Source organism: Geotrypetes seraphini, chromosome 17, assembly GCF_902459505.1.
Source record: "Geotrypetes seraphini chromosome 17, aGeoSer1.1, whole genome shotgun sequence".
Classification (NCBI taxonomy): domain Eukaryota; kingdom Metazoa; phylum Chordata; class Amphibia; order Gymnophiona; family Dermophiidae; genus Geotrypetes; species Geotrypetes seraphini.
Window position 1 is genome coordinate 32064939 of NC_047100.1, and position 26873 is coordinate 32091811.

A 26873-nucleotide genomic window follows, 5' to 3' on the forward strand; every position below is an offset into this window, starting at 1 on the left:
CGGCCTCAGTTCTGCAAGATGTACGCGTGTGGGCTCACGTGTCAGGCAGCCAGCCAGAAGTGACACCCGGGAAGCAGAAGTGGCTCCTGGTCCGGCTCCTCTGTCAAATTTAAGAACCCATTGTGGCTCATGAGTCAAAAAGTTTGCCCAGTCCTGACATAGCTACTGCTATACCAGAAACCCCAACACTAACACTTTGAATCCAGGTTTGCTCTAATTGGATCTCTCCAACCCCACCTAAACTAGGGAGTACTGATAGGATTCTACTCTCTTTTTGCTCTAAACTAGGACAGGAAATAAGTCTAATAGGCACAGACACACCTTTCTGGTGCTCTGCATCACTTGTTTCCTGAATGCTGCACTGCCATGCTCAATGCCTGAATCATAGTGTTGGCTGTACTCTTCTGTTGCATCTCGATTGCCCTGTGACTCCTTCGTGGTAACAGAAAATGTGGGAGTGATGCCCCAAAACTGCCTACAGCTCAGTTGTACCCAGTGCTGAGAGGCAGCTATGAGATATGCAAGCACTGTACATCAAAACTTCCCTCATCTGTTTCATGTGATCCTTTAAGATAATGAATGTACATGAGGTTAAGAACATAAGAATAGCCTTACTGGGTCAGACCAATGGTCCATCAAGCCCAGTAGCCCATTCTCACAGTGGCCAATCCAAGTCACTAGTACCTGGCCAAAACCCAAGGAATAAGAATATTCCATGCTACCGATCCAGGGCAAGAAGTGGCTCCCCCCCCCCTCTTTGTCAATAACAGACTTTGGACTTTTCCTCCAGGAACTTGTCCAAACCTGTCTTAAAACCAGCTACGTTATCCGCTCTTACCACAACCTCTGCCAATGCGTTACAGAGCTTAACTATTCTCCGAGTGAAAAAAAAATGTTCCTCCTATTGGTTTTAAACGGTTAATTTTCAGACACTCGAGACCTCCTATATGTTCATTTAGTTCATGCATATTCATTGTAAATAGCCTTAAAAGCGTGTAGGCTGGATATTTGGGAAATCCTGAACTAAACGCTAGGAGTTTGGCAGAATAACCCCAAAATGTAGCAAGGGATTGAGTTGTGACTGAAATCACTCCCACTATGCAATATACATATTTTTATATGTCATGTCAAATGGAAATCAAGAAAATACTAAATCTCTTGTGAATATGACAAAATTCCTATGTATATCCAACAATAGACCTGTTTACAGTACTTGCTAATCCAGACAGAGACATTGAGTCTAATAGGATGGCTGTACGGTTTGGATGCACATAAAATATCTAAATGTTCAGGTAAACAAGGTATCTGAATCAGAACGGCACAAAAGACCAGGCAGTGCTAAAGGAATAGGCTGGCAAGTCATCCACATGGAAAAACGGAAAGTGTACAGTGTGTGTCTGAATGTTGGCACCAAAGATGTGAGGGATCTGTCCTCTGGGCCTGGAAAGTGTTTGCTCTTCTCTACAATATAAGCTTGATAGTTTGTCTCTTTCCCAACCAAAAGTTTTCTGACTTTGAATATGGCTTAGGGCGAGGGGGGGCAGGACTATTTCCGCACACAAGTCAGAGACGTAAGAGAACAAGCTTTGTCTTGAACCAATCTAATACATTTGCCAAGTATAAACAGATTCCATTACTTTGGATTAACTCATCAATCTAAAATTACTACAGTCTGACATGTCAGGGAAATGGGGTTGATGTGCTGTTTTTCCTGTCCACTGTTGTCATTTTTTACATTTTTTAAAACACTCCCATCTGCTTCATATTCACTGTCTGAGACTGGACTGGACGTATGAATCACTGTTGTCTGAGGCTGTGTGTATGAAGGCATACAGATTTTTTGCAGACTGAAATTAAGTAGTACATTTTGCTGCAAAACCTCAGAGACACCCTCTTCTTTTTTTTGTGTGTGTCCCAGTGAATTATTTGCAGGCACTCAGTACTTCTGTCTTGGCTTAGATTTCACTGCCTGGAAGGGGAAGGAGGGTTGGAAAACCTGGTACTGACTGGTATCTCTGACTTCCAGATAATAAGGCAATCAGGGATTTGGAGAGAGTGAAGTGATCTAGTTACAGTTCATTAAAAAACAAACAAAAAAAAAAGTGAGGGTCAAGGGGATAGAATGTGAAGCTGGAAGGAGGGAATGCTCATCGTAAACAGGCCTTGTAAATCACCTACCAACAGAGATACAATTTAACTGAAATGGAGGGAAAGAGTCTGTCTTTTGGACAGACAAACTGAGAACTAGTCAAGCTAGTGTTCAAATCCTCAGTCTCCCACTGATGCTTCGGGTACAGTTTTGACTGTAGCCCACTTGGGCAAGGAAATAACTACAGTACCTGAATTATAACCAGGTTGGGTTTTGGACTTAAATCTAAGATACAAATCCTAAGCACTGTGTCACTAGCTGCCTTTCATGAGTTGCCTTAGCTATACATACTTCCCAACCTGACGTTGGCCACTTTCTCCCCACCCGCTCCTGCTTACTCATGTGCCCCTCAAACCACTGCTCTCTTTCTATAAAATCATCCCCTCTTCCTTCCCTCATTATAATATAGTAAACGACAGTACAGTTGGTCCATCTAGTCTGCCCAACAAGATAAACTCATGGCATAAAGGTATGACCATACTACATTATCTGCCCCTGCTGGCTTCTTTCATTCATCTCTGAACCATAACACCCCGTTTCCACCTCTCCTTCAAAACTCTAAACAATGGTTACTAGCATCAACATCAGAAAGGAATAGATCACCAAACACTTGCATTCTAAAGATTCACTCCAAACAATTGCAATGCAAAATCAGCCCTCTCCTTCCACTAAAAATGGTACCAACACTGATAAATCAGTCCCTGCACATTTCACATTTTCAGAACTTCTTAACACTTCCAACATAAGCTGCAAAAGAAAACCACCTAATACAGAATCACCTACCAACAGACTTGGTAACAATCAAAACAATGATGCTCAAGTGTTCTTTTGGAAGATACAGGGAATGGATGAATGGATAGAGAGGGGAGGGGCTGGATACCTTGATGTCAACTAAGCAGTCCAAAACCTATTCTGGGGATCCCATAGCCAGTCAGGTTTTCAGGATATCTAAAATTAATATGCATGAGATAAACTTGCATCTATGGAATCCTCAACCCATGAAACTTGGTATCACACCCCTTTGGGTGAATCTCTTCATTAAAAGGCAGTTAATAAATCCCAATAATAATGTATTCACCTATTGTGGATATCCTGAAGGGTGTGGCTGGCTGCAGGGTTCTTAGGGCAAGGTTGGAAAACCTGAAGATAACCCATTCTGCAAATAAATGTTCCAAACTACATGGCGATGTCTTAAAGTGACTTTTTTTAACTGCATTGTAAATATTTAGCCAGGAATCTTCCAAAGGTTTGTTTTTAAATCTCAATTTTACAGGTTACTTCTGGTAATTGTTTGTAGTCTGGAAAAAGAATTGCAACATTACAATAGGGATTTCTATTCCGCCATTACCTAGCGGTTCAAGGCGGATTACAAAAGAATTATCGAAGATGTATTACAAAAAGATTTCTGGTCATTTTCAATGAAAGTAAGAAGGAGTATGGCTAGTTGTTTGGGGTTAGGGGCTTTAGTGAGAGGTGGGATTTGAACTTGTGGTATTTTGTCTTTTTCAGGGATTTCTTGAAGAATATGGTCTTTATTTCATTTCTAAATGTTTTGTAGTCTGGGGATGCCATCAGTAGATTGGAGATTTGGTTGTCTAGTTTATCTGCTTGAGTGGCTAGGAGGCCCTCATATAGTTTTTTCCGTTTAACCTCCTTGATTGGGTGGGGGGGGGTGTTATGTGAATGGAGGTGTTTCAAGTTCAAGTTTCAAGTTTATTAGTTTTTATATACCGCCTATCAAGGTTATCTAAGCGGTTCTACAATCAGGTACTCAAGCATTTTCCCTATCTGTCCCGGCGGGCTCACAATCTATCTAACGTACCTGGAGCTATGGAGGATTAAGTGACTTGCCCAGGGTCACAAGGAGCAGCAGCAGGGTTTGAACCCACAACCCCAGGGTGCTGAGGCCGTAGCTCCATCCACTTTGAGTTTTCCTGTCTGGTTGAGATGTTGTGGATGAGGCGATTGTTCAGGTAGTTTGGGCTGTCTCTGAATAAAGTTTTAAATAGTAGACAGTAGAATTTAAATTGTATTCTTGCTAGATATGCTTCTGTAATGTGGTCATGTTTCTTAAATGAGTAGATAAGTCTCAGTGCTGTGTTTGGATTGTTTGTAGTGGTTTTGTTATTGTTGCAGGGCAGGGGAGATAGAGAATATTATAGTAGGTCTAGTAGACCTAGTATTAGGGACTGTACTATGAGTTGGAAGTGTGTGTTCTCGAAAAATTTCCAAACTTGCCTTACGTTTCTCATGACTGAGAATAAATAATTTTATTGATTTGCGGTTGCATGGTGCAGCATCTGTCAATTGTCATTCCTAGAATTTTAGAGTGGATTGTATGGGGTAATTGATTGCGTTGATTTCAATGTTGGTTATGGTTGGTATTTTGTTATTTTCGAGGAGGATGAATTTTGTTTTGTCTGGGTTCAATTTCAATTTGTGATTTTTTATTCAAGTCGCTACCGTTTCTAGTGTTTGGTGTATTGTGTCTGTCATGGAGGGTTTTGGTTGATCGAAAGGTATGAGAATGGTAATGTCATCTGCATAGCTGTAGATGGTTATGCCTTATTTGTCCAGGTGGGTGCTGAGGGAGGCCGTATAGAGGTTGAAGAGTATAGGGGATAGTGGGGATCCTTGGGGAACACCACAGGGGTTAAACCAAGGTTCTGATTTTTCTTTGTCTGATTTTTCTCTATAGGTTCTTGATTTTAGGAAGCCTTCAAACCATGAGTATACTTTATCTGTGATATCTATTGTATCTAGGATTTGTAATAGAATGTTTTGATCCACCAGGTCAAATGCAGCGGTCAGGTGTAGTTGTATGAACATCATTTTTTTCCCTGTGCTGAGGTGTTGTGTAACTGTGTCCATGAGGGATCCTAGTAGTGTCTCTGTGCTGAAGTTGGACCTGAAGCTGGATTGCGTGGGGTGGAGTATGTTGTTGTTTTCTAAGTAATTGGCGAGGAATTTGGCTACTAGTCCTTCTGTTATTTTGACATAGAGCGGAATAGAGGCACTGGGTCTGTAGTTGGATGTTTGGTCTATTGGCCTTTAGGATCTTTGAGGATCGGGGTGATGATGATTTCACTGAGGTTAGTTGGCTAGTGGCCACTTATGAGCGTGATTTGTATCCATTTTAGAAAAAGAGCACGGAATTTTGTACTGGATGTTTTTAGGAGATATGGTGGACAGTTGTATTTTTTGTAGTATTTGTTGAATTTGGGCCATTGTATGTTAGGGAAGTGGGACCATATTCTGTCTGCTGCAGTTGAATCTCTGTGGGGAGAATTGTGAATTCAATAAGATGGGTAGGTGTGTCATTGAGGGTAGCTCTTGCATTTGTAATTTTATTTTGGAAGTGTTCTGCTAATAGAGTGGCGGGGGGGGGGGTATTGTTAGTGGTCAAGTAGGGTTTGGTGTCAGGTTTTTTAGTATTTGGAATAGTTTTTTTGGTGTCTTGGGTTTCAGTGCCTATTAGGTTGGTGTAGTGCAGGGGTGCCCAAATTGCCTTTGCGATCATTTTCTCCCTTCTGCTTCCCCAAGCTAGGCCTGGCGTGTATAAGCACAAGACTTATAAAACTTCACCTCCGATGTCAATTCTGACGTTGGAGAGGAAGTTCTGTGCCAGCCAATCACTGCCTGGCTAGCCCGGAACTTCTTCCCCGATGTTAGAATTGATGTCGGAGGTGAAGTCTTGTGGGCCCAGTGCTTGTATGCGCCAGGCCTGACTCGGGGAAACAGCAGGGAGAAATCACATTGGTGGCTTGGGGTGGGGGTAGGGGAAGAATCGGGGAAGTGGAGAAATCGGCACAATGGCTTGGGGAGGCAGGGGTAGAGAGAAAGAAAGACAGAAATAAATAAATATTGTCTTTACAGAAGAAGGAAGTGTAACCAGAGACTCATGAAATCACCAGACAAAAAGGTAAGAAAAAATATTTTATTTTCAATTTAGTGATCAAAATGTGTCCGTTTTGAGAATTTATATCTGCCGTCTATATTTTGCACTATGGCCCACTTTTACTAAACCGCAATAGCATTTTTTAGCGCAGGGAGCCTATGAGCATCAAGAGCAGCGCAGGGCATTCAGCGCAGCTTCCTGGGCTAAAAACCGCTATCGCGGTTTAGTAAAAAGGGAGGGGGTATATTTGTCTATTTTTGTATAGTTGTTCCTGATGTGACATTGCATAAAGTCATCTGTGTGCTTTGTGTTTTTTAAAATTTTATTGTTGGTAGATCATTTTGACTTGGTCATTTTAAAAGTAGCTCGCAAACTAAAAAAGTGTACCCCTGGTGTAGTGTGCTTTACTCTTGTCCTTTAATTGTGATTTGTATTGTTTGTTGATTTTTTCCAGGCGTATTTTGTATGATCCAGGTTCGATTTTTTGCATTTTTTTTCTAGTCATCTACATTGTCTTTTGAGTTGTAGCAGTTCGTTGTCAAACCATTGATCTGATCTCCTGCTGGTTCTAGTTTTGGTTTGCAATAGGGCTAGTTCATCAAGGGTGTTGGTGCACAATTTGTCCCATTGTGAGATGAAGACCTTGGAGTTGTTTTCTTGGATTGTTTTGTCTATTTTAGTCCAGAATTTGGTGGCTTCGATGTGTTTGCGTGAGGTATATGTTACTTTATTGGATTTTGTTATGGTTTTTTTGTTTTTGATCCAGTTGATGGTGAATTGAGGTATAAACACCAGCACAAATGCATGAAAATCAGCAAGTGCACGGTGGCATTGCATCACTTTCATATTCCCAGGGGATCTGAAATGTAAGTTTCTGTGGTCAGTTGGAGAAGTCTGTGTTTTAAAAAAAAGACTTAGGAACATCCTGAAGCATTAAGAACCTTAAAGCTAAAGTGAGGTATCCTGTATTTCTGGCTGCAAGAGGAATAATAATAATAATTCTTACATACTGACAGACCACGAATGGTTCTAGACAGTTCACCCATGAAGCCACTGTAAGCACTAGAAATTCCTAAATATTATAACATACCATAAATTTGATGAAACAGGAATAAAATAAAGCCTTTTAAAAAAAAAAATAATGCTGTTAAGTTGTTGCTTACGATAGCTTTAAAAAAAACAACTGCACAATGACACAATGCAGAGCCGCTCCATGACTATCCCTACAAGAGGTACTTCTGGAAATTTTCTGCTAAAATAAAATAAAAGTTATGTAAGTTTTGTCAAAGTAGCACAGCCTAATTACTATTTGATTATTTTAACAAAGTGTACAATACATAAAAGTGATTTATAAAATGCAAAAATGTAAAATATAATGTATGTAGAGTTTTCTAGCCCATATAGTGTAAGACTGGCCTCTCAGGCTTATCACACATTGGTTCTCTCAACATCAGCCCCAAGGTTCCCTGTATTTTACTCTATGGCCCTGATTCACTAAATTCAGCAATCATCACTAAACCTGTTTTCACAGGTTTAGCGACGATTGCTGCTAACCGACCTGATTCACAAAACGGCCCACTGCATGTTTTTCCCTCTCGATTGCCCATTTTCCGATCTGGCCATGCAAATTTAGTAAAACCCCATGCAAAATAGCCAAGCAATTGATTCACTTACATTTGCTTGGCTATTTTGCATCAGGTTTTATGATCCTAAAACCTGACTGCTGTAGACCTGTCGGTAACTGTGTTACTGACAGGTTTGCCGGTATTTTTTTCTTTTTAATCGCACAGCTATTTTGTGCATATTACACACGCAAAATATCTGTCCCATTAAAAAAAAATGAAAAAATCCCTCACCACCTCTGAATGCCCTCTCCAATGACCCGGTGACAATCGTTTGTCCCCCCGACAATTGCTGCGACCCACCTGAACCCCAAAAAGATGGCAGGAGGGATGCCTACCCCCCAAAAGGCATGAGGGATGCCCACTCCCCCCCCCCCCGAAGAAAAAGACACCAGAGGCCCCCCCATCCACTCCATTTGCCCTGGCCCCCTCTCTCATACCTCTGACTTTGGGAGCAGGAGGTACTGAATACACCTCCGGCTCCTCCCTTAGACCCCTCCCCAGTACATCATGTGATGCATGGGGAGGGACCTAAGGCACTGATTGGCTCAGGCGCTTCGGGCTCCTCCCTTGATAGGGACTTGAGGCACCTGAGCCAATCAGGGACTTCCTTAGGAAGGAGCCTAAGGACGTCCCTGATTGGCCAAAACAATGGCCTCTCCCCAAAACAAACTCCCTCCCTAATATTGAGCAAGCTCCTTCGTTGTGGCCTGCATCCCCAATATATTAAAGGCACATACAGTAGAATCTCAGTTAACCAGTACTCAGTTAACTGACACACTCAACCAACTGGCAAAAAAAAAAAATTGGTGTTGAAAAAAAATGGCCCCTAAAGCTGAGCCACAAACCCTCTCCCTCCCTCCAGCCCCAAAGCAGTAGAAGCAGCGGCAGTCCTGAGCCATGAACCCCACCTCCCTCCCGACCCGAAGCATCAGTGGTCCTGAGCCTCAAATCCCTCTCCCTCAAGCTCTGCAGCAGTAGAAGTGGCGGCAGTTCAAAGCCTTAAACCTCCTCATGGACAGCCACAGCGGGTCCTTTCCTATGATGTGTATTGTATCAGAGGAAAGGCCCTGTTCATCAGCAGCATGTTTGAATGTTTTCTCCTTTCAACCAGCTGTTTCTTTGTCGCTTTGGGTAAGGGAGGGAGGGAACAAGAGCATTTGTGGCTCAGGACCACTGCCTACTTCTGCTGCTTAGGTTGGGAAGGGGGAGGGGGTTGTTGCAGGTCATGACTGCTGCCGTGCTGGTGCTTCAGGGCAGGAGTGAGGGAATTGAGATCTGGCAGACACTCCTTGTATAGTACTGTATTATACAGTACATAAGAATAGCCTTACTGGGTCCATCAAGCCCAGTAGCCCGTTCTCACAGTGGCCAATCCAGGCCACTAGTAACTGGCCAAAACCCAAGGTGTAGCAGTATTCCATGCTGCCAATAAAGGGCAAGCAGTGGCTTCCCCCATGTCTTTCTTAATAACAGACTATGGACTTCTCCAGGAACTCATTCAAACCTTTCTTAAAACCAGCTACGATAGCCGATCTTACCACATCCTCTGGCAACGCATTCCAGAGCTTAACTATTCTGTGAGTGAAAAAAAATCCTCCTATTGGTTTTAAGAGTATTTCCCTGTAACTCCAAGTGTCCCCTAGTCTTTGTAATTTTTCACAGAGTGAAAAATTGATACATTTGTACCCGTTGTACTCCACTCAGGATTTTGTAGACTTCAAACTAAACTAAACTAACTAAACTAAACCTTAAGTTTGGATACCGCATCATCTCCACAATCGTAGAGCTCGGCACAGTTTACAGGAACTGGTATAAGGAAGGAACTTCAAAGTTAAGAGTTACAGGAACTTAGTATAAAGAAGGTTTAGAGGGACTTAGTATAAATATGAAATGTCATAGAGGGAGGAAGTATAACATTTTTGAGAATAGCCAAGTTTTCAGATGTTTTCGAAATAGTTGGAGGGAGCCCAGATTCTGAAGTGGGGTAGTAAGGTTATTCCAAAGCTCTGTGATTCTGAAGGAGAGGGATGTCCCTAGTTTTCCTGCATGGGATACCCTTTTAATGAGGGGAAGGATAGTTTGAATTTTTTGGGTGGTTCTGGTGCTATCAGGGTTCAAGGAATTTCAAGATAGTGGAATTAGGGAGGAAGGTTGCCGTGTAGGATCTTAAAAGTTAGGCAGGTGCATTTAAAGTGAACCCTGGAGATTACTGGAAGCCAGTGAAGTTTGGACAGAAGCTGGGAGATATGGTCAAATTTACCTTTTGCGAAGATTATCTTAGCCGCGGTGTTCTGAATCCGCTGAAGTCTTTGAAGGCTTTTCTTGGTTAGACTTAAGTAGATGGAATTACAATAATCCAATCTGGAAAAGATGATGGATTGCACAAGGACAGCAAAATGTTGTTGGTGGAAGCAGGATCTCACTTTCCTCAGCATGTGAAGGCTAAAGAAGCATTTTTTTACCAAGGAGTTGAGGTGGTCGTTGAAGGAAAGTGTAGAGTCAATGATGATGCCCAGAACTTTGCTTGAGAACTCAAGCTGCAGTGTGGTGCTAGAGGATAGTGAGATGAGGGTGGGTAGCTGATCAAATTTTGGGCCGAGCCAAAGTAGTTTTGTTTTGGACTTGTTCAGTTTCATTTGTAAGTGAAAGCCCAAGATTGGAGGTTCGTTATGCATGCTGTTATGTTCTCAGAGAGGTTAGTAAGGTTGAGTCGGTCTCGAAGAGGACAAGAATGTCATCAGCATAAGTGTAAAGTGTTTCCAAGGGGGATAGGTGGAAGAGTTTCAGGGAAGACATATAGATGTTGAAAAGAATAGGGGATAGAGGTGAACCCTGCGGGACTCCACATATCAGTTTCCAAGGAGAGGATGTTTTGCCATTCATGTTATCAGTGTAAGAGCGGGAATGTAAGAATTTCGAGAAATAAGTCTGTGGAGTTAATGCCTATCTCAGAAAGTTGGAAAATTAGAATATCTTGATGGACAACATCAAAAGCTGCAGAAAGGTTGAATTGTAGTAGAACAGCGAACTTATTACGAGAATGTAGTTGTTGAACCTTTGAGATTAATGAGGCCAATAGGGATTCGGTGCTGAAGTTGGGTCTAAAGCCATATTGGTAAGGTAGGAGAATGGAGAATCTCTCTAAATAGGATGAGAGTTGGGTACATATGATGGACTCTAGCATCTTGGTCAGGAGAGGAATATTTGCTATTGGACGATAGCTGGATGGCATGGAAGGGTCTAGATCGGCTTTATTCAGTAGTGGGGTCAAGGCAATATGTCCCATTTCTGCAGAAAATAGGCCTGATAGTAAGGCAGAATTTATAAATTTGGTGAGGGATGAGATGGCCTGTGCAGGAATTTTCTCATAAAGGTAAGAGGGGAATGGGTCCAAGGTACAGTTGCAGGATTTCAGTTTGAGGCAGAGTTTAGAGACCTGGGATTCAGATATGTGCTCAAAGACAGTCCAGAATCTGTCAGCTGGGATAGGGTGGAGTCGGCTAGGGTAGGGTTGGAGTTGGTGGGCACCAGAGAGTTGTAAGAGACTGCTGGTGGGAAGGAACGTCTTAAGGTAGTGACCTTTTCATTGAAGAATTTTGCTAGATCGTCGGCTGATGGGGAGGAGGGGAGAATGATGAAGTCGTTTTTAGAGGTTAAGGAGCGCCAAATGTTAAACAGTGCACTACTTTGGTTGTTGAATCTGAAGATTTTATCACCATAAAAGTTCTTCCTTGCATTTTTTAGTACTGTATTGTAGAACTTAATATTGACCCTCCAGGACTTCAATCATATCTCCCCTCAGCCGTCTCTTTTCCAAGCTGAAGAGCCCTAACCATTTTTGTCTTTCCTCATAAGAGAGGAGTTCCATCCCCTTTACCATCTTGGTCGCTCTTCTTTGAACCTTTTCTAGCGCCACTATATCTTTCTTGAGATAAGGACACCAGAATTGAACGCAATACTCCAAATGAGGTTGCACAATGGAGCAATACAGGAGCATTATGACATACTTATTTTTGTTAACCATCCCTTTTTAAAAATAATTCACAGCATGCCACACATTGGGCAGAAGGTTTCATCGTATTGTCTACAATGACACCCAGATCCTTTTCTGGGCGCTAACCCCCAAAATGGACCCTAGCATCCAGTAACTATGCTTCAGGTTATTCTTCTCATTGTGCATCACTTTGCTTTTGTCCACATTAAATTTCATCTTCTCAGTCTTCCAATTTCCTAAGGCCAACCTGCAATTTTTCACAATCTGCATGTGTTTTAATAACTTTGAACAGTTTAGTGTCATCTGCAAATTTAATCACCTCACTCGTCTTTTCAATTTCCAGATCATTTATAAATAAGTTAAATAGCACTGGTCCCAGTACAGACCCTTTTGGCACTCCCCTGTTTACTCCCCTCTATTGAGAAAAATGACCATTTAACCCTACCCTCTTGTTTTCTATCCGATAACCAATTCCTAATCCACAACTGATAAAAGTTCAAAAAAGCTTTCTGAAAATCTAGATACACTATATCAACTGGCTCATCTTTATCCTCATGTTTAGTCACACCTTCAAAGAAGTCAAGCAAATTGGTGAGGCAAGATCTCTCTCGGCTGAACCCATGCTGACTCCTCATTAAGTCATGTTTGTCTACGTGTTCCACAATTTTATTTTTTATAATTGTTTCTACCATTTTGCGCGGCACCAAAGTGAGGCTTACCGGTCTGTAATTTCCCAGATCTCCCCTGGAGCCCTTTTTAAGAATTGGCGTAACATTGGCCACCCACCCTCGAATCTTCAGGTACTACAGATGATTTTAGCGACAGGTTACAGATCACTAACAGCAGGTCAGGAATTTCATGTTTGAGTTCTTTTAGTATCCTGGGATGTATACCCATCCGGTCCTGGCAATTTATCACTTTTTAACTGTCGATTTGTCTCAGTACATCTTCCAGATTCACTGAGATTTATTTCAATTTATCTGCATCATCATCCTTGAAAACCATTTCCGGTTCAGGTAGATCTCTTGGATCTTCTTCCGTAAAGACCGAAGGAAAGAATTCATTCAGTCTTTCCCCTATGACCTTTTCCTCCCTGAGTGCCCCTTTTGCTCTTTGATCAACCAACAGTCCCACAGATTCCCTCACAGGTTTTTTGCTTCTGATATATCTAAAACGATTGCTATGAGTTTATGCCTCTTTTGCAAGTTTATCTTCATATTCTTTCTTAGCTGTCTTTATCAATGTTTTGCATCTAACTTGTCAGTGCTTGTGTTTCTTCTTATTTTCTTCATTTGGATCCTTTTTCCATTATTTAAAGGATGTTTGCTTGGCTCTAACTGCCTCTTTCACTTCGCCTTTTATCCACGCCGGCTCTCGTTTCCTCTTCTTTCCACCTTTGCCGATATGTGGAATACATCTGGTCTTGGCTTCTACAACGGTATTTTTAAACAACATCCAGGTCTGGTTTACAGTAACTCTCAGGCAACTAGAAAAATAGTTATCGAGCATCTAGCAAGTCCCCATTGGTGCCGGATAACAGATTCTACTGTATGGTAGCACATGGGCTAGTCTGATTTCAATAGAGTTGATGCATATTTTTAGCTCGACACCATCAATCCACAACGGCATATAACAAACTTCAAAGTGCCTAATTTCTAAGTGATCTTTTTTTCAGATAATACCTTTCTAAGTACTTCTGTGGTCTTCAGTTCCAGCCAACCATCAGCCAAATTATTTGAAGGCTTGTTTCTCTTTCTGGCTTTTATTCATCATCAGACGTTAGTTGTTTTTTTTTTTTAAAAGCGCTTGTGCTCTATATTCTATGTTTTGTGCAAATCGATAAACTTTTCTTATAGAACTTTAAAACTTTTGTACTTAGCTTTAGCTATTTCTTCATTCTTTTTTTAATCTTCCGGAAGGACCTTAAGGTTGAAGTTTATTATATGCGGTTGTGGATTGATGGTGTATATTACATAGACAACGTCATAAACAACATTGGGCTATTTTAATACGTTATTTTTAGCTAGAGGCATCTAAGCTCGTTTTGTAACTCTCTGGGCATGTTTACTACTGCTCCTCTTTCTGTGCACTGAGACTAGTAAATACAGTAAAACCTTGGTTTGCGAGCATAATTCGTTCCAGAAGTATGCTTGTAATCCAAAACACTCGTACATCAAATCAAATTTCCCCATAAGAAATAATGGAAACTCAGACGATTTGTTCCACAACCCAAAAACATTAATACAAAATGCTATACCTACCTGTATTGCCTCACTCCATTTAGAACAGTCGCTACACTCCTGCAACATCAGAGAGAGAAGAACCATCCCACTTTCTTTCAACTCCTCATGCCCTTACTCCACCAGGACCGCCCATAAATTAAAACTATCCTTCCCCTCCCTACATGGTATTCTCCACGCAGGTAAACTGGGAAAATCACTTCTTTTCAAAATCACAGGTCTCTGGAATGACCTTACTATCCCGCTGCGGAACCTGAGCTCCCTCCATTTATTCCGCAAGCAACTAAAAACCTGGCTCTTCTCTAACATGTAATTTATTTTCCCTTACTTTTCCACTCGATTTATAAACTTATGTAAACCTTTTCCTACCCATTCTCATTTTTAAGTTCTTGTAAACCGTGCCGAGCTCTACTTCCATGGAGATGATGCGGTATATAAACTTAAGGTTTAGTTTAGTTTAGCGTGTATACTGTATGTACTCGTATTGCAAGACTTTACTTGTTTCTGCTTGTTTTGTTGTTATTTGTTCACTCATACTGTTGTGCTGTAGCCTATGACTCCTTGTTATGGTGTTGGCTGCTTTTCTAGTAAAAATTATTATTATTATTTTTTTTTAAATAAGTCACTACACTTGCAGTGTCAGAGAGAGAGAAGACCTTGGGCTCAGTTGTGATGTGTGTATATTATGTGTACTTGTATTGCAAGACATTGCTTGTATATCAAGTTAAAATTGAATCAAATGTTTTGCAAACCAAGTTACTTGCAATCCAAGGTTTTACTGTAAACACTTGAGAAAGTTAGGGGGGGGGGGTGAAATGCCATTGAACTGAGTTTGCATTGTCAATATTATTGTTGCAATGCAAGCTTCGCTAAGACTCAGGCAGCCTCGTCGCCAGAGCCGTGCGGCCGCCGCTGAGCATGTGACGTCATCGCCGCTGTCCAATGGGAGGGCGGCGTTGTCCCCACCTGCTAGGAAGAGAATCGCAGCGGTGTTGGTGCCGAGAAGAGCGTCGGGAGCCGGCAGCTCTGCCCTGGCCGGCAAAGTCCTACGCGCTGGATCTAGGGGGGGACGTTGGCTTCGCTCACGAGGCAGTGGTAAGTGCGCGGAGCAAGAAGCAGCCGGAGGGAAGATGCACTTGGTAAAGCAGAGCCTAATGTGTTTGATCGGAGGTGAATATTTGCTTCAGGCTTTCATGTACTTTCAGTGTTTGCGGAGGCTTTACAGTTGCTCCTAACTTTGCCAGCCCCCCCCCCCCCCCCCCCACGCCCGTGTGCTGATGGAGTTTCCCGGGCCGGCGTGGCGCTCGCGGCTCTGGCTTGTTTACAGCGTCGCGCGCAGGGCGGGAAGAAGCCGAACAAAAGGAAAGTTGGAGGGAGGGGGAAGCCCCGAAGTGTCCCGACCTCCTTTGGCCGCCGTTTTCCTGCTCTTTTTCCGGGAGTTTGGAAGCCGGGCTGGGGCGTATGAGCGAATTTGGGCCGGCTATTGCCTCATTTCGTGCGTGTGGAAATCTCGCGTTCAGCGCTTCATACTGTGAGGTGGTTTTGGTGCCTGTACTGTAGGCATTAATGACCTTCCGAAATGAACGAATTGCAAACTACCACTTGGGATTGGTTTTGTGCCTTCACACACGTACAGTTTTATATTTGTAAAATTCAGTTTGCTTTTTCCTTAACTTTTTCCTTAACTTAACTGCTACAAGATCCTTTTTTTTCTGAAATCCTGTTTTTGGGGTTTTTTTTCCCAGTTTGCGGAATGCTAATGTTACTGTCAGAAAAAGACAAGACTATAAAACCACATAACAGTATGAATCATTCTTTGGGTATTAAAATGTACTCCATAAGTTATTTTTTTACATGGGCAGAATCCCCCAGGGGCTATTCCATCGTAACTCCCTTGGGGCCAAGATTCGCGAAACTTTTAACGCCGTCGCTAAACTGTTTTCTGGCGGTTTATCTCTGTCTTTAGCGAGGTTTCTAGCAGTCTCCGCCAGTGGCATGCAAATGTGCTCTTTAAATGAGCCCTCCGGTGGATTCTTTAAAAATCGCTGAGCCATTTTTGAAGAGCAGCGTCAGCTTTTGGCGACAAAAAAATCAGTAACTGGTCCGGGGGTTCCGTTACAGTGCCAGCACTTGTGTTTTGATTGTGGCTAATGAAAAAAAAACAAAAAACGTGTATCTATATATTTTATAAGTGGAGGGTAGTAAAATCACACTTCTTCTGAGTTTATGGGAGAGACAGGCATATTTCATGCAAGTTTCTTCTTGAGCGTGTGCATGATACTTTTGTCTTGTGTGTTTCTGGCTGTGGGTCTTGATTAAATTTTACATTAAAAACAAATTACAAGATTTACCTGAATTAAAGTAGTTTTTTTTTTTTTTTTAGAGAAAGGCATATTTTATGCATGATTGAAAAAAGTCGATGTTGCTTCTCCCCTCCGCTCCCATTTGTCCACTAAAACACCAGGAGAGTGAGTGGTTTTTTTTTTGTTTTTTTTTTTTGGGGGGGGGGTGGCGGTTTAACGGTGTTTTTCTACGCTCATGCAAATGTAGGAAATCTTTGTTGCTGTCCACCGATTTTAGTTCCATGCGCGATTTTTTAAGAATGTCTCGGGTTTTTACATCCGGTAACAAAACGGCTGCGTTAGCAGACAGTCGCTTTTTAACCCAGGTTTTTGAAAATCCACCTCTCAGTGAATGTCTCTTGAATGTTTTATGTGTTCTGTTCTGATGCCTGTTGTTTCATTTACTGTCACTCACTTTCAATATGAACATACACTTATCTCCCTCCGAATCCGTGGGTTTAGTACCTGCAAATTTTCTGAATCGCTGCATCCCGTGCCTCCCTAGACCTTACCTGGTGGTCTATCGGTGACACAGAGCAAGAGCAATCTTCCTACACTCTTGCCCCGTGCAGAGTTGTCATCAAAAATGGCTGCTGCGAGTTCCTGTGGTTTCGAGACTACAACGGAAACTCACGCCAGTCATTTTTGATGATGGCCCTGCACAGGGCAGGAGCGTAGGAAGATCGCTCCTGCCCCGCATCACCACTAGACCACCAGGAAAGGTCTGGGGAGGTCCAGTATGCTGGAGGGAGGCGGGGGTGGGTCAGTCGGCCCTAAAATTTATCTGCAATTTTTCCATATTCACGGGCCGGTTCTACCCCTAACCCTTGCGGATTTGGAGGGAGAAGTGTACTTTTAAGCTAACATTAGCATGCTGTCTTTTGAGTTTCCCATCAAGCAAAGGGCAGAGGAAAAGGGAGAGATACCAAAAGCGACAAAGCAAAGCACCATTTTGTTTAATGGTTATATAAAGCTTTTTATACCTCCTTTTATTTATTTTTTTTTATTTTTTGGATAGTGGTTTACAGGCTAGATAAGAAATAGCAAAAAAAGGAGGGAGAGATGATGGATGAAAGGGTAGTTGAGAAAAGGAGAGATGGTGGATCTAGGGATGGTTGGGTCCATTGCTGCAGCAGTGGTGATATAGGCGAAAAAAAAGGAAAAATGCCAGACCTCTGGAGGAAGGAAGGGAAACGGAAGGAGAGGACAGAGATGGAAGATGGATGGTTAGCACAGAGAAAGAAGGACATGACAAATGGGCAGGAGACCTTGGCAAGCGAGTTACCAGAAGACAACCAGAGCCTGGGACCAACATGATTTGAATAATGACCAAACATCAAAAGGTAGAAAAAATAATTTTATTTTCTGTTTTGTGATTACAATATTACAGATTTGAAATGTGTATCCTGGCAGAGCTGATGTTAGACAGCAAGCGTGAACTAGGACCTAAAAGAGAAAGGAAAAGTCTTTTTTATTTATTTTGTTTATATCACAGAGATTAAAGAGGTTGTAACCTTATACTTCTAAGACTAGGGGGCACAGAATGTAATAATACTCTCAAAACAGAAGCCCAACAGTGGATAAATACCTGAATGCACTGATAACAAGCAAAAAGCTGCTGCAATGTCCACCCTCGCCAGCAACACACCTCGTCTCGCCTGGAGAAGAAGACGCAACGTGCAATAGAACGATGCAAAGAGCACCGAGCACAGGCCCCATTTAATGTTGTCATTCATGGTTGTCACTGGTTAGGAAAGGTGAATCTGACAATATTTTCCGGGCTCCTTCTTGGGAATCACTACCGAGGGGGATACCATCATGACCGAGAAGGGGCACTCCCAGAATGGCCCTGCTATGCGGCCCCCAACTGATCTCTCCGTCCAACTTCGCGTGAACCACCAATCCCACCTGTCTCAGGTGTTGAACCGACGACACGTTCTGCATCTTACCCTTGTGTAATTCCCCTGAAAAGGTACTGTAAAACCCTTCCCCAAACCCCGTTCCAGCATCACTTTGGCTTTAGCTTAACCATAACATCGCAACCACTATCAGAGTGCGTCCACCGAATAGGTATTGGGCCCCCCTGCTCCTGTCGTAGGGCATGTGAGGCTGACCACACTGGGAACAAATGTGTCAAAATTTACAATCCGGGAAGGGACATCCCAACTTGCTGACCTTCCAACCAATGTTTGCTCCCTCCCACCCCCATGTAAGGCCGGAAGGACCTCCCCACCCATGCGTTCCGTGGTCCCCCACCCCAAGAACACAACTCCCCGGTTGAAGGCCATGTGGGTAAGCCATCGGTTGATATCTTGTGTGCCTCACGACATGTGTGTAGTTCTTCCATCTTGTCGCAGAAGGCCTCATCGTAATTTAGCCATGACCACCTGCTGAATCTGTGGTACGAATCCAACACCGAATCTGTCTAGGCCAGACATGGGCAATTCTGGTCCTCGAGGGCCGGAATCCAATCGGGTTTTCAGGATTTCCCCAATGAATATGCATTGAAAGCAGTGCATGCAAATAGATCTTATGCATATTCATTGGGGAAATCCTGAAAACCCGATTGGATTCCGGCCCTCGAGGACCGGAGTTGCCCATGTATTGTCTAGGCTAACAAAAACCATAATCCTGCAATTGTGCTCTACCCCACATGTTCACCAGCTGCAAAAGGAAAGCAGCCAGTTCACGCCATTCCTCGCAACCACCATGGATTTCGTTGCCCCATCATCCTTATTATCTTTCTGTTTCCCCTTCCGACACACCCGGCCCTCCATCAAATGGAAAATGTCTATGCAAGTCCGCTTCCAAATTTTATTCTATACCCCCCGGAGAACCTTCTACCACAACTCCGTCAATGCAATTAACACTAGCGCTCCCCTCGCCTGTTCTCCCTGCAACGCCACTCTCCCAATCAACAAACTCCCCGTCCCAACCAATTGAAGAAGCAATGGATGAGCTAATAACAACAACAAAAGACTAAGATGAGGACGCTGATGACCCATACCTGTGCCTACGTTTTCCCTTCCCTTTCTTCCTAGCCCCACCAGCAGCCTCAGGTACCTTGTTACCCATTGATTATCCTCCAGGAACTCCAGCAGCTGGCCTAGTGGTGCCATCCCACAGCAGTCACTGTCTCCGATGTTCCCTGCGCTCCTCCAGCAGCAGTGCCTTTGGTCCTCTGCTGCGCTGTTACGCCCGCTGCACCTCATGAGGGCCCACCAGGCTCAGCTCCATCATGCTCTTGCTGCCTCACCGGCCCGCCACAATCTATGGATGTGCTGAGATCCTGTGGAGAAAAAAACAAGCAGGCACTGCGACCGGGAATCCTTGAACCTCAGGTACCCCGTGGCTCTGACCCCAGCCTGCAGCCCCACCCCTACCTTCATTCGGCCTCCATTGCCAACCGCACTACTTCCCTCATGGTCTCTTCCCTGCCACCCCCAGCCTGATTTCCCAACTGCTTCACCATCCTGCCAGATGGTAATTCACTCGCCGCAGTCCTAGCCCTGACCTTCCCCCATCCCTATGTCTGACCGGTGCCAGAATTGCAGTCCCAATACGCTCCTTCCCCCTCCCAGAGCTGCAGCCTGCAGGCACACTTGCACACCCTGTGCCTACCCTGCCTCCACCCTGACGGAATAGACCCTGAAAGCCCCCCCACAGCCAACCCTCCTCCTGCTGGTGCTCTCAGGCCACCCCAGTCAGCACAGTCACTGAGAGCGCAGCCATTTTGGAATGGCGTGCTGATCACCTGCTCTTCCCCACCGACCCGTGCCCACCTGATTCATGCTGTCCTCTTTCTTGAATGAATCTCCAGCCAGCAGAGAGACCACCGCCTGTTCCTTTTCTGACGCTGACCCTGCTGGTTCCTGCTCAGCCATCGCACCGCAAACCATTGAAAGCCTGGCTTTATCCCTCGTCCAGTCCCCTTGCTCTGCACCTTTCACCTCGTGACTCTCCCCCCTCCCATTTTCTCCCACGAGTCTCTATGAGTAACAGCGCGGGCTCTAAAAGTTTAGGGATTTAAAAAAACAAACCAACCAAGCAGCATATCTTTCCTTGCTTAACTTCTTCCCCTTCTAAAACATATTGGTGAAAAACAGCAGTAAAAAAAAAAATGAGAGAAATTAAGAAGAAAGTTTTCTTGGCTCCAAATAATTCTGGGCTGGCACCCAAACTTCATGAATATTTTTCCACCCTTGCTGTGTAATGCCAGGCACATGATATTGGGCAGTTGGTTGGTACAGTGTAAAAACATAAACTGGTTCGTACAACCTGATACATGTATATATTACATCACCGCCTGATGTAACTCTGCAGATGAATTAGGAAATATTGTCTTCAGCTTTTCTTTTTAGCTGAAATGAAGTGTGACACTTTATTTCCTAGGAATGGGTAATGGCAAAATCTTGGCTAATGAAAAAAAAAAAAAAAAATCCCCCAGGCATTTTGCAAGAAGAAGGTGATTAAAAAAGGTAACTTATTTATATTTGTACGGAGTTTTTTTTATAAACCAGTGATGATGCAGGCGGCTTAGGGCACTTGTATAGTCCCGGCTGCTTACAATTGAGGTTTATTTTTCTCCGTTTTTTTGTATCATTATTATTTCATACATACATTTTGTTATGTCAATAGTTTCTGTCTATGTGGTATGAATGAATCCCTGCTACTAAATACCACTTACAATACGTTTCTAACTATTTTCTCTGATTAAAAAAGGTAAACATTAATTTAAAAAGAGAAGTGGAAAAGACAGGGGAAGGTGTAGAATGAGTTATTTGAGGTAGTTTTTCCAGACATTTGCTCCTGTTTAATTTCTTCTTGGCTATTGCAATTCTCGGCTGCTCTGTGCTTCTGCTACCTAGCATTCTGTTAGGTAATACTAGTGATTGCATAAAAACCCCTGTAGCAGAATGAAAAATAAAAAAATTTCACAGGTTATAATTTTTGGTGGAATTGTTGAACAGCAAACTGTTGCAGATTGTTCTCTGGTAAATATTGTGATAGTGTACACTATAATTTGCAACTTCATTGACTCATAGGGTGGACAGTCTATGTAATCTTTTTTTATGGTCTCTGCAGCTTGTCCTGTACAATGTTGAGGATTTATTAAGGTCCCTAAGAAAATGCCAGCGAGGTGCAACGTTAACACCTATAACTTGATTAGTAGGAGCAATGTGCTGTAGTCATTGCAGGTTTTCTATTTGTCTGTATACCTTCCCAGTGTAATGTAATTTGTAATGTAATTTATTTCTTATATACCGCTACATCCGTTAGGTTCTAAGCGGTTTACAGAAAATATACATTAAGATTAGAAATAGGAAAGGTACTTGAAAAATTCCCTTACTGTCCCGAAGGCTCACAATCTAACTAAAGTACCTGGAGGGTAATAGAGAAGTGAAAAGTAGAGTTAGAGGAAAAATAAAAATAAAATAAACATTTTAACAAGACAGCATTGATCTAAATACTTTGGGAGGTAGAAGAGAGGAGAGAAAGGAATAGAAGCAGAAGGGGGAGCCGTTGAACAGTAGAATTCTGGAGAAATTTAAATGATAGAAATAGAACAAAACAAAGACAAAATGCAAAACAATAGATAAGATTAAAGATAAATCATAAGCTGGAAAGAAAAATAAAATAAAACTTTGTCTTCAATCCACGGTTTCAGCGTCAGTGATGAAGTGGAGCAAGTAAGTTTAGGAGGAGCGATGACGTTTCCAGAAAAAGGGCTTCTTCCAGTGCTTGCCCAAGCTCAGATGTACAGAAGATCTACAGCAGTGCTGCGGTTAACACCCCTTCTCTGTTTAGCAGGTGGCTGGGAAGGAGTAGAACAGGTACAAAGACTAGGGGACACTCGATAAGTTACAGAGAAATACTGTTAAAACCAATAGGAGGAAATATTTTTTTCACTCTGAGAATAGTTAAGCTCTGGAAAGCATTGCCAGAGGTTGTGGCAAGAGCGGATAGCGTAGCTGGTTTTAAGAAAGTTTGGACAAGTTCCTGGAGAAAAAGTCCATAGTTTGTTATTGAAAAAGACATGGGGGAAGCCACTGCTTGCCCTGGATCGGTAGCATGGAATGTTGCTATTCTTTGGATTTTGGCCAGGTACTATTGACTTGGATTGACCACCGTGAGAACGGGCTACTAGGTATGATGGACCATCGGTCTGATCCAGTAACGCTATTCTTATGTTCTTATAAAGGTTCTGGAACTCGCCCACCCAGGGAACATACCCATGGCTTTCCCAGCATACCTTCTGTGGGCTACCCAATTTGCTGAGGACTATTGGATCCCTTTGTCTCTCTTTCAATGAGAAGCCAGTCCGGCCATCTAGCTGGACATTTTCATTCAGCTTACTATAACCTTGGAATAAACCACCCTAGTGCTAATCCTGATGGGAATTGTAGTTCCACACTGAGTGAGAGAGATCCGTGCCTTTATGGTCCTCCTTTGCTATCAGAGACTAAGGGACATTCAATAAAGTTACTTGGAAATACTTTTAAAATAAATAGGAAGGAATATTTTATCACAGAAAGAATACCGGTAGTTAAGTTCTGAAACTCGTTGCCAGAGAATGTGATAACAGTGGTTAGCATAGCTGCCTTTTAGAAAAGGTTTATTTGTATAAATTGTTTCATTTTTGTCTCCTAATTTTAAATTGTCATACGCATTGAAGTATTTGATATTGCGTGTACAACAAACTTTTAATAAACTTGAAATTTCACAAATTCCTGGAGGAAAAGTCCGTAATCTGCTATTGAGACGGACCTAGGGGAAGCCACTTCTTGCCCTGGGATTGGCAGCATGGAATGTTGCTATTTGGGTTTGTGCCTGGTACTTGTGACTTGGATTGGCCTCTGTTGGAAACTGCTATTAGACATACATAGCATTGTACACATTATATGCAGGTACTTTCCCTGTCCGTAGTGGACTCACAATCTGGGACAGCAGAGGGCTAGGTTCTGTGAACCTGCAAGTGAACAGCAGTGGGAATTGAACCCAGTTCCTCAAGATCTACAATCCACTGCACTAAACATTACATACTGGACTAAATGGACCACTGGTCTGATCCGGTATGGCTGCTATTATGTTTGTTTGTTTTCTAAACCTGAAGCCTTAGATAAGTTTAACATACTGCATAATAGTCAGGTTTCAAATCTGGCTTCAGTACAGAAACAGTTATGGCCTCACTATTAAATCACTTATATTTTCTTTTTAGTCAAGGCACTATCGCTATGATTCTGCAGTTGGATCTAAGCTGTGCCTTTGACCTGATGGATCATACCATTTTATTAGATTGTCTGAAATCCATGGGTATTGCAGGAAATGTTTTTCATTGGTTCCAGGGTTTCCTAGGCAAAAGATCCTACCAGATCAAGGATGACAACTTATCTTATAGCTGGGACAACATTTGTGGGGTACCTTAGGGCTCCCCCCTATCTCCGACTTTGTTTAATATTTATCTTATTTCACTGGGTAATTTGCTGCAAAGTCTAAAGCTCAATTTTTACATTTACGCAGATGACATCACTGTGGTTATCCTGTTAACCTGTCTAATCTAATCTAATCCTTAGGTTTGTATACCGCATCATCTCCACGTTCGTAGAGCTCGACGCGGTTTACAGTAGGAGAAATAGGAAGGAACTACAACAGAGGGTTAGATGTAGAAGTGTGAAGAAAATTTAGAGGACTTGGTAAGCCAAGATATAAGAGTTTCCTTGATTCCTAAGTTGGAGGGAGATTTACATTTTTTGAGAAAAGCCAGGTTTACAGATTGTATTAATTTCTTAGCTAATATTTTAAATCAAATCGAGCTTTGGATGATTGCTTTTAAATTGAAATTAAATACTGAAAAAAACAAATATTTTTAGAAATGCCCAATGAAAGGATAAAAGAAAACACGATTCACTTGAGTGAGCGGGAATACAAAATTTGAACAATCCATAAAAATATTGGGTGTAACTCTCGATAAACATCTGACCCTGGAAAAACATATTGATCTACTGTTTAAGAAATGTATTTCGGTCTTATGGAAGCTCCGCACCATTAAGAAGTTTTTTGATGAACCTTCTTTTCGTTTGCTGGTGCAGACATCCATTTTGAGTATTTTGGATTATTGTAATAATATATATTTAGGGGCCTACAAAAAAATACTCAAAAAATTGAGACTGATTCCAAACACTGCGGTTCGCCTCATTTTTGGACTTAAAAAATGGGAGCACATTACCCCTTTCTATCAAAAACTCCACTGGCTGCCAGTGGACTCCAGAGTTCGGTTTAAGTTTTCTTGCATTTGTTACAAAGCAGTTTTCAGGATGCTATCAGATTACCTTGCCTCTCAGTTTTCTTTGAACTATTTTAATAAGAGTGCACGTAGAATAAACCTATTTAATTACCCTTCTCTAAAGTCATGTCAATATAATAAGTTTTGCTTCAGAATTTTATCATTCCAGGCCGCTAAACTGAACATAGGGCTTGGAAAACCTAAACTTGAGGCTACTTCTTATTTTGATTTTAGAAAATCACTAAAGACACGCCTGTTTGACATGTTTACATTTTAGTTGTGATGCTGTTTTAACTTCTTCTTGCTTTTTAATTGATATATTCTTTTTTATCGACTGTTATGTACTTTATATACAAAAAAATAAATTATTATTATTATTAAATTATTGAGAGGCAGCAAGGAAGTAAAAATGGCAAGCATGACAACATAAATATTACGAAAATATTATTTCTGTAAACATTAAAGGGTATGATAGTGTTTCCCTCTTCCCTTTGTCCTGTAAGACACACATGGATCCTTTAACTAAACTACATAATGAACTTAGCATGCGCTTAATGAATTAGTGTGTGTAAAGTGCCATGCAATCCATAGGTATATAATGGGCTGCATAGCATTTAGTGTGTGCACTAAATCTATTAGCATACCTTAGTAAAAATACCCCAAAATGGAGAGGGAATGCTTTTATGAATCTGTCCCTACATTTAGTACTATCCCTTTTTAGTTTTTTACATGTTTTCTGTTTATCTTATAGAAACATGATGGCAGATAAAGGCCAAATGGCCCATCCAGTGTGCCCATCCGCAGCATCCACTATCTCCTCCTCTCCCTGTAAGCTAAGGCTCTTTATACCTGCATTGTGATGTCATAGAGCGTAATGGTTATAGAAACATGATGGCAGATAAAGGCCAAATGGCCCATCCAGTCTGCCCATCTGTAGTAGCCATGATCTTTTCCTTCCTCTGAGATCACACGTGCCTATCCCAGGCTTTCTTGAATTCAGACAGTCTGTCTCTTCTGGGAGATTGTCTCACGCATCTACCACCCTTTCTGCATGCCACCTCTCCTAAGCGATTGGGATAATTATTATGGATTTTATTTGTAGAGCAACAGTTAGTAAATGACTAAGATACTTCCTTGTACTCATATGAACTGTGTAGGTGACATCATCCCAGTGAAAGCAGAAATTATATAACATCTGACTCTACTAAAAGCAGTAATTTAACACACTTTTGTATGTTTGTCTCCCTTAAGTTATTGATTTAAGAACATAAGAATTGCCATACTGGGACAGACTAAAGGTCCATCAAACCCAGTATCCTGTTTCCAACAGTGGCTATCCCAGCTCCCAAGTACCTAGCTAGATCCCAAGTAGTAAAACAGCTTTTTATGCTGCTTATCCTAGGAATAAGCAGTAGATTTCCCCAAGCCATCTCAATAATAGTCTATGGACTTCTTTTTTAGGAATTTATCCAAGCCTTTTTTTAAACCCTGCTAAGCTAACTGATTTCACCACATTCTCTGGCAACAAATTCCACAGTTTAATTGCACGTAGTGTGAAAAAATATTTTCTCTGGTTTGTTTTAAATCTACTACTTAGTAGTTTCTTGCATGCCCCCTAGTTCTAGTATTTTTGGAAAGAGTAAACAAGTGATTTACATCTACCCTTTCTACTCCACTCTGTATTTTATAGACCTCTATCATATCATCCCTGAGCCATCTCTTCTCCAAACTGAAGAGCCCTAGCTGCTTTAGCCTTTCCTCAGGGAAGTCGTCCCATTTCCTTTTATCATTTTTGTTGCCCTTCTCTGTACTTTTTCTAATTTGCTACATCTCTTTTGAGATACAGCAAACAGAATTGCACACTATATTCAGGGGACAGCTGTACCATTGAGCGATACAAGAGCATTATAACATTTTCATCTTTGTTTTCCATTCTTGATAATTCCTAGCATTCTATTTGCTTTCTTAGCCGCCACCACACATTCAGCTCAGGATTTCAACGTATCCTCAATGATGACATCTAGACCCTTTTCCTGGGCAGTGACTCCTAAAGTGGAGCCCTCCATCACATACCTATAGTTCGGGTTCCTCTTTCCCACATGCATCACTGTACTTGCTCCCATTAAACGTCATCTGCTATTATGAAGCCCAGCCTCTTTTGTAAGGAGTTGGTTTTCTGCAGAGCTGTCTGAATGCACAGGCGTCCAAGGTGTGTATGCTGTAGCTAGTTAAAAAGAGGAATTTCTGGTTGTGTGGCTAATGGGAGAAGAAAACAATTAGGGCTCTGGTTTAATCATGTTAACGCTTCGCTTTAATCATGTTAGTTAACTTGCAATTAAAA

General features: G+C 42.1%; 2 protein-coding genes and 1 long non-coding RNA gene across 5 annotated transcripts in view; 2 read left to right on the plus strand and 1 right to left on the minus strand.

The window, feature by feature from the left end:
• TAMM41 (TAM41 mitochondrial translocator assembly and maintenance homolog) overlaps positions 1 to 26873 on the plus strand; it is a 330305-nt gene that overhangs the window by 138419 nt on the left and 165013 nt on the right. The gene's annotated exons all lie outside the window — the stretch shown is intronic.
• Positions 14863 to 26873, plus strand: part of VGLL4 (vestigial like family member 4) — a 251170-nt gene continuing 239159 nt past the window's right edge. Inside the window, exon 1 of one of the 2 annotated variants that reach the window (XM_033926293.1) lies at positions 14863 to 15001. The gene's annotated coding sequence lies outside the window, so the exon portion shown is untranslated. Of the gene's footprint in view, positions 15077 to 26873 lie in introns of both variants that reach the window. The other variant, XM_033926294.1, reaches the window with a different exon arrangement.
• On the minus strand, positions 17648 to 20762 carry LOC117351243. The gene is made up of 3 exons (XR_004537364.1): positions 20031 to 20762; positions 19312 to 19537; positions 17648 to 17694 (listed from the first exon to the last, which is right to left on the minus strand). It is a non-coding gene; the product is annotated as an uncharacterized LOC117351243 (long non-coding RNA).